The sequence below is a fragment of the Sciurus vulgaris genome (assembly GCF_902686455.1).
Source record: "Sciurus vulgaris genome assembly, chromosome: 2".
NCBI classification, from domain to species: domain Eukaryota; kingdom Metazoa; phylum Chordata; class Mammalia; order Rodentia; family Sciuridae; genus Sciurus; species Sciurus vulgaris.
In genome coordinates, this window is record NC_136462.1 from 113,767,799 (window position 1) to 113,775,692 (window position 7,894).

Here is a 7,894-nt window from a genome sequence, read left to right on the forward strand (position 1 = left end):
GAGAGGTTAAACTTGCGTTTGCTTTCTGATCATTCAGTGAGTTGTACGCTTAAAAAAAGGGACAGGATCAGGTCAGCCCATTCCAGACCTCCCCAAAGATGGGTAGCCTTGATGTAGCTGCCCTTTGCAGCATGGGCAGCACATACTGGGAACATGTTTGGGGGTCAACAAGATAATGTTTTTGTTTCTTTCTAACATGGAAGGAAGGAGGTGGAATGATCCATCTCTGCTGCTACACAGGGCTTGGGACTGTGGACATTTGAAGCAGATCTTGGGTAAGCCTCACTTTCCTTATCTGTGTAATGGGGCCGGTGCTGCCTCCTTCTCCAGATTGTTCAGTTTAAGATCAAATCAAAGCAAAGTTGCTAGCCTGGCATATGGTAGGTGCTCACGGTAATCTAATCCAGCCCTTGGTGGGGGCTTACCATGAAACAGGTCACTTCCAGATCTTGGTGCCAGGGTAATATGTGGTGTTTAGCGAGGTCAGATGGACCCTGTCTGCCCTCGCTGGTGCTGGAATCTCGATGAGTCATTTCATCTCCCTGCACCTCAGTTTGCTTGTCTGTTCAGTCAGATGCAGAGCCACTTGGGCAGGATTGTCCTAAGGATTAGATGAGGTCGGGAGTGAGGCTGGCAGGCAGTGTCAGCACCAGAGTCAAGGCCTCTGTTGGCCTGAGTTCAGGCTTTGGGTAGCCAGCTCCCTCTGGTCTTCAGGGACCCCTGTCTTCAGAGAATAGAGCCCTCTTTGACTCTGCTGACCACAGTGGTCATTACTCCAAAATCACTGAGCACTGGAGAGTGACTATGCCCTGCAGGCCCAGCCTGTTCCTGGCTGCAGTCCTGCGACCATTTAGTTTAAGCTGGTGAGCAGGGCGGGTGGCTCTGGGGCAGTGGGAGTCCTCCAGAGTGAGAAAACCTGGCGACGGGGCTGGAGAGGGGGCTCCCCACCTGGCTCCGTGGCCCAGGGCCAGCCCCGCTCTTAACTCCCAGGACTGGCAGGGAAGTTTGGCTCCAGTGGATCCTCATCCATCCCTGACAGGACGGGATCATCATTCCCATTTATGGTTGGGGAAACTGAGGCCCCCAGGTCTGGAGACCATGAGGGCACATGGGAAGACAAAAGTCCCACCTGATCAGGTCCTGCCAAGGGTTCAACGCCTTTCCTGGGAAGAGCTTCATCTCCAGAAGACTCCCATTAAAGTAGGTGCATCAGGCCTCAGAAGGGCTATTATGTGCCCACATAGATTTCCTTGTGCCCATGCCAAAGGAGCAGAGAAGACAAGTCATAGTCCTACAGAGACATGGGTTCAAATCCCAGCTGTGCTGCTGGTCAGCTATAGGGAGAGTCATGCAGTCACTCTGGGCCTGTTTCTTTATCAGTAAGATAAAGCCATAGGAGATTAGATACAACATGTGTGTGAAAGCGGTTTTACAACTGCAGAGGTGTTTACAAGTGAGGGGTCACTAGCCCGGCTGAGCCAAAGCTGTGGACTCTGCCACTGAAGCAGAAAAAGCATGGAAGGGTGGCAGTCTCTGGGGAGTTGCATGAGTGGGAAAATGGAGCGGGTTTGTGCGTGGAAGAGGTGTACTTGAAGTCAGAAGGCCAGGCGGGGTAGCAACCTGTCTGGCTCTTTCTGCTTGTTTCTCAGAGCGAGAGGACGCCTAGAGAAGGGTTTTGCCCAAAGACAGTTGCAAAAGCCAAAGCCAGCCCAGCTCTCAAAGGAGTTGAGGCTTCTGTGCCATTCTGGGGAATGGCTTAACCTCTCTGGGCCCCATTTTACCCTGTGTCAGTCACACAGAGGCTGCTGAGACTGCTCTGCTTTGGGAGCATGTGTGCTTCATTTGCCCAGTGTGGCCCCCTGTGTCTCATGGGGTGATCCAGGGCCCATCAGCTGGTCCAGTCCTCTGAGGATGATGCTTCACTTTCCATGTGGGTTGATCTGACTCCAGGACCAGGCTTAGGTCAGACCAGACTAACGGGTAAGAGGTCCAGTTGGGGAGTCCTCCGGGTGCAGGGCCAGGGGACTCTACGGGTGGAGGTGGGCTTTGGAGAGGATGGCAGCTTTGTCTCCCCTAGCTCTGCTGTGGACGAAGGAGTCCTGGGTCCCTGGGAGTTGAGAATCCCTGAGCCGAGCCATAGGCATCCCAATCCTAGGGTGTGACCTGAGGCAAGGAGAGATGCCAGGCCTGGGGCTGAGGGGAGGAGGAGGAGGAAGGGGAGGAGGCAGGGCACCCTTGCCAGCCAGGAAACGTCTGCCGACTGGCATCAGGCATTAAGTTAGTGAGCTTCCTGCGGGCGGTACACACAGACCAGTGACCTCACCCCTCAGGCATCCTGGGACAGCCCCCCATTCCAAATAGGCCATCCCATTGTCCCCTGGAACAGCAAATGGTGGCAGTGTTGACCTTTCAGCATCCAAACAACATTCATTCATTCAACAATATTTACAGAGCACCCACTTTGTTTGGGCACCTCGCCAGGCACCGGCACATAGAGGGAAGCTTTGCAGTTCAGGGCCTAATGTCCCTGCCGGGCCCCTGTGGTGGGGTGGTGCACATCTCCTTTCCTGTTGTTCTGGCTGGGACACTGAGGTCCTCATGAGGGAGAATCCTGAGCGCTGGTGGACTCCTGGCATAGGTGTGGGATAGCCCACACTCACGGATTGGGTCCCACTCGGGCCAACACTGCAGTGAGGCCTGGCATCTGCTGCTGGGGCTAAATTTCCCAACAACCAGTGAGTGTTATTGTCCTCATTTACTGAGATGGACACCACATCTCAGGCAAATGAGCCGGCTCCAGGTCACACAGTTCATGAGAGTCTTGGCCCAGATTCAGACCCTGACTAGGGCCTTGGACACTAAAACTAGTACAACTGAGCCCCTGACTTCATTTTGGATCCTTGGCTTGAAATCTCTTTTTGGCCTAGTGGCTTTGCCGCAAGTCATCTCGCCCCTCTGAGGTAGGTTTTCCCGCTTGTAATATAGGACTTCATGGAATCCAATTCAAAAGATTGCAAGTTAAGTGGGGTAGTGGGTGTGAAGACCCCTCTCACTGTCTGAAGCAAGAGGCTTCAAGAGACCTCATTCAGGGGGGTTCATTTCCCAGAATTCTCGGGCGACACGACCTGGAGATGTCACTGAGTCTACTGCCCAGGCCTAATCACTTTAGATCACCAGCAAGAATTGATGGAGTGCCTGCCATGTTGCTTTGCAGAATGAGCAGGGACAGAGGAGGAACGGGACAGCATCCCTCTCTTCCTCTCCTCCTTCAGGCACTTTAGGGTCATTGAGATCTTAGTTTATTTAGGAAGTAACTAGACCAGCACAGACCACCCTAATGATCATCCATCTCATGGCTTAACTCATTTTACCCAGATGCTCAGAGGTTTCCACAGCCACACAAGTTGAGGCCAGAGCCTTCCGGTCCCATGGATTCTGCTCATTTCAGGGTGGGAGGTAATTTTCCTTTTCTTTTAATCCAGGGACTGATTCTCCTCTGAAAGTGGAATCTGTCCGTCCATCACCTGGGGCATGTCTCCAGGCCACCCCCTGGAGGCTGGACAGGCCAGGGATGTGGGAGCTGTCACCAGCAAGGCAGATGCAGTGCAGGAGTCTCTTGTGGTGGGGGACAAGCGTCTCAGGGGTTCTTTTTTTTTTTTTTTTTTGGTGCTGGGGATTGAACCCAGGGCCTTGTGTTTGCGAGGCAAGCACTCTACCAACTGAGCTATATCCCCAGCCCATCTCAGGGGTTCTTATTCTAGTGATTTCTATTTCACCTACTTCAAGGCTTCTGCAGAAGTTCTGTACATTTGTGAAAAGCAAGGCCTTCTCCCTTCTCTAATGGGAAGCCTTCCTCAGCAGAGCTGAGGTTACCAGTGAAGGCTTAAATCCCTACCACTTACTAACTTGGGAGCCTTCGGTAAATCCGCCCAAGGGTCTGGTCAGCTGTAAAATGGGGATGACGTCAGCAACTCACAGACCTGTTCTGGGGATAAAATGTGCCTGTTAAATGCAGGTCAATGCAATGAAACTTTGCATTGCTTGTACCATGTGCAGGTACCATGCTAGGCACTAAATAGAATCAAACAGATCATGAATTAGACCTTAAGAAATCCTACCTTAAGAAAGTCACAATTGAATGTAGTTGAATGAAAGGAATTAATGATAATGTGAATAAGATATCTCCATGACCCCCTGCCTCACGAGTACCTTGCACACACTAGATGCTCACACATGTTGATTGAATGTAACTAAAGTATATACTACAATAAGGGGCAGGCCCAGAGCAGTAGGATGGTTTCCCAGAGCAGGTTCACTTATACTGGGCTTTGATGGCCGCTTAGGAGTCCTCTGACCCTTCCATTTGTCTACTGATCCTCCATCAAGACCAATGAAGACCATGCAGGGCAAGGCCCCAGCTTCTCCTTCCCTCCTGTCCACCCAGCCCTTATTCGAACTCTGAGGAGTCTCCGGACGTGAAGAGGAAGTGGCCAGGCTGCGGAAGGCAGGCTCATTTCCAGTGTGGGGCCGGGCCGCCAGCCCCGGGTCCTGTTTACACAGCCAGGCCGACAGGCCGGCAGAACTTGGCGGCCAGTGCGCTTCTGCCTCTGAGAACAGAAGGGGCTGGCAGAGCCCTGTCAGGCCAGGCGTGGGGAGGCCTGTGCCAAGGGGAAAGTCGAATCTAAAGAGTGTTTCCTCCCGGCCAGGCGGCCCCAGACTTTTGTCTCCAGTCTGTGAGCAGTTCCTTCAGTGATTCATAAGCAACGGGGATTTATAAATAAACCCCACCTCAGTCTCACACCACAGCCTGGTCGACCCGGGCAGGGGTGGGGTGGGGGACTGGGAGACAGAGAGGCTGAGGAGAGGACCTGGGTGACACTGGCTGCAGGGCAAGGGCCCCCCTGGCTTCCCACAAGGGGATGGCAGGGGAATTGCTAGCAGCCGCCTTTCCCGCCAGCGGACCCAGGAGCTGGGCCACCAGTCTAGAGCAAAGAACTTGAGAGACCTGAGTTTTCATCTGCTCCCAGGAGGATGGTAGAGGGAACTAGGTAGAAATTTGAGATAACTGAGGCTTTCAAACACTTTTTTTTGGTACTCGGGATTAAATGCGGGGGCTCTCAACCACTGAGCCACATCCCTAGCCTTTTTTTGTATCTTATTTAGAGACAGGGTCTCACTGAGTTGCTTAGCAATTCCCTAAGTTGCTGAGGCTGGCTTTGAACTCACAATCCTCCCAAGCCCCTGGGATCACAGGTGTGCCCACCAGGCCCAGTTCATACACTTTTGTTGATAAAATTTAAAAGTCAAAGAAAAATTGCAATAATGACATTGTCTTTGCATATACCCTGTAACAGAATCATCAGGTGCTGACATTGATCCCATGGCCCTTCATTGTTCTCTTTTGTTTTGCTTTGTTTTGATTTGTTTTTTCCTGAAAGTGGGCTTCCAGCATCCAGTCCCTTCTGGAACAGCCAGTGTCAAAATTCCTGGCTGACCACTTAGTGTATTCCAGGGCAAGGTGTTCCAGTTCTCTAAGTCCAGTGCATGTCCTCTTTTCTGAAATGGTGCTAAAAGCGCCCTTCTCCACAGTGAGGGTGAGGAGAGGTGACGATGGAGAACATCTGCTGGAACAGACATGATAAGCACAGCTCATCTGCAAAGCAATTTGTGCACAGTATGTCGTTTGATCTTTGTAACAGTTCTTTCTTTCTTTTCTTGTAGTGCTAGGGATCCTACCAGGGCCTTGAACATGTTAGGCAGGTGATCTACTACTGAACTATACCTCCAGACCTAATTCTCTTTTTCTAATGAAGAAATTGAGGCTCAGAGATGGTGTGTAATTGGCAGAAGATCACACAGCAGGTAAACTAAAACAGTAGGCTGTGCTACACGCAGCACTGAATTAATTCTGGGCCTGTCATCTTCCCAACTTGCTGTGTGACCTCAATCGAAGGCTAGCATTCCCAAGGTCTCAGATCCCCGTTGTGATAGGGGTACATGAATCCCTAGGTGGAAATGAGGAGCTTACATGCTTCAGACCCCTGGAGCCAAATAATTGACCCTTTTCAATGGCAGGACCACAGTGGAAGCTGTTCCAGTAGTCAAGCTAGCTTCCTCTCAATTCTTTCAGCCACCTCAGGATCCCAGCTTAAAGCTCTCTTGCAGGTTCTTTCTGGAAGCTCTGGGAAATCTGACCAGAAGGCCTTGGCCTCCCAGCCTCTGGAGCTCATGCAGTGATGGGATTCAGCCACCAGGTGGCGCCACTCCAGCTGCTGTGCTCTCATGGAAGCCCAGCATAGTTCTACTGTTTTGGAGCAGCTGCCGTCCCCTTATCGTGTCCACCTGGCTGTCCAGTTAGTCTAGGGCCACAGCCAGGGAAACTGAGCCTGTGATGGCTAGTGGCCTGCCCAGTTGCGTGACCTTTACTTTGCGCTTCTCAGGTTGTTATCCTGGGGAAGCAAGGGCCCAGGTGACAATTGCTTGGCCTTTGCAGGGGGCAGTGACAGAGTTGCTGGGCTTCCTGGCCTCAGTTGCCACACTTGAAGGAATGTGTGAGTCATTCCCGCCTGGCTCTCTGATGATGTCTGGGTGCCTCAGTTTCTGCGTCTGTGCAGCTAATGTAAAGGTGTGTGCCTGTGAGGACACAGCAGCCCATGTCTCAGAACTGCGTGAGATGTGACACCTGTGGTCCAGCTCTGGGTCTATCTTCTGCTCCCAGCATAGCCTCTGAACCGCAGCACAGGCCCTTGGAACAGGAAACCCTAGGGCTCTCCTCACCGGCCCCTGTCACTCCTCACAGGGAGGAACATGAAGTCCAGCTGGCTAGGGATTTGCCTAAGATCTCACAGCTGCACCTGACTCACCAGAATCCAGCCCTATTCCTCTGGGGATGGCTGTCATGGACTCTTCTCTCATCTTGCTTAGAGGCCCAGCAAAGAAGCTGCTGTGGAGAAGGGCTCGTGCAACTGGGGCTGGAATGGGCGCTGGCAGCAGCTACGAACTGGACCACCATGCCGCAAAACAGCCCCAGCCCAAGGAGCCCCCCCCAGGGACAGTCAGTGCCCCCACTCACCAGAGGTCTCCCATGGAAAAGCCCCTCAGGGCTCACCTGCCAAGCCCTGGGGGAACATTTTTAAAGGCTTAGACATTCTTCAGGGAACGTACTGCATTTCTATTCATACAGACATCTATGCTTTTATTTATGAAATAAAAAGGCTTCTGTTCTCTGTTAATTAGTGGGCTCCTATAAACTCTCTCCCCAGCTCAGGATGTGGGGGTAGGGGGAAAACCAATAAAAATATAAAAATATGGAATTCCAGATACACTGGGCAGGACCAGACTTCCAGCCTGGGCAGGAGGGACTCATTACCCCAAGTTAGTAACTGTCCAGAATCCCAGGCTGATAGCATGCATATTTCAGGAAGAGTATGCTGGTAACTTGAACTCATTCATATCCATATCCATATCCATATCCATATCCAACTATGACAGGCTTTTCCTCAGGTTTGAGCCGGGAGAGGGGAAGCAGAGCCCTCAGGGTGTTGGGGGTAGGAGCAGGGAAGGAACAGGGCAGGGGACAGGGGGATGTACACAGAGACTGAGGAAACTGGTTGCCCATTAGAAGGAAATGGAAGATTCACTGTTGCTTCCAACCTAGGCCTGGGTGATGGGGGCCCAGAGAATTCAGCCAGTGGTTGTAACCTGGGGCAGAAGGGGCATATCTGCACCCCAGAATTCCCCAGAAGCAGGGCTGGCCTATGGACCCAGCCTTATCCCTACCCTTCAGGGCTCAAGCTGTCCATTTCTCTCCTAGCCAAATGAGGCCCAGAGGGAGGGAAGGATTCACCCAGAAGCAGTCAGTATGCTGGTGCCTGAATGTCCAGACAAACCAAGG

At 52.1% G+C, this 7,894-nt stretch overlaps 1 long non-coding RNA gene across 1 annotated transcript; it reads left to right on the forward strand.

The window, feature by feature from the left end:
- The first annotated feature begins 2,610 nt into the window (after positions 1-2,610).
- LOC306655192 lies at positions 2,611-7,267 on the forward strand. The gene is made up of 3 exons (XR_013762227.1): positions 2,611-2,735; positions 5,722-5,862; positions 6,927-7,267. It is a non-coding gene; the product is annotated as an uncharacterized lncRNA (long non-coding RNA).
- Positions 7,268-7,894: the final 627 nt, after the last annotated feature.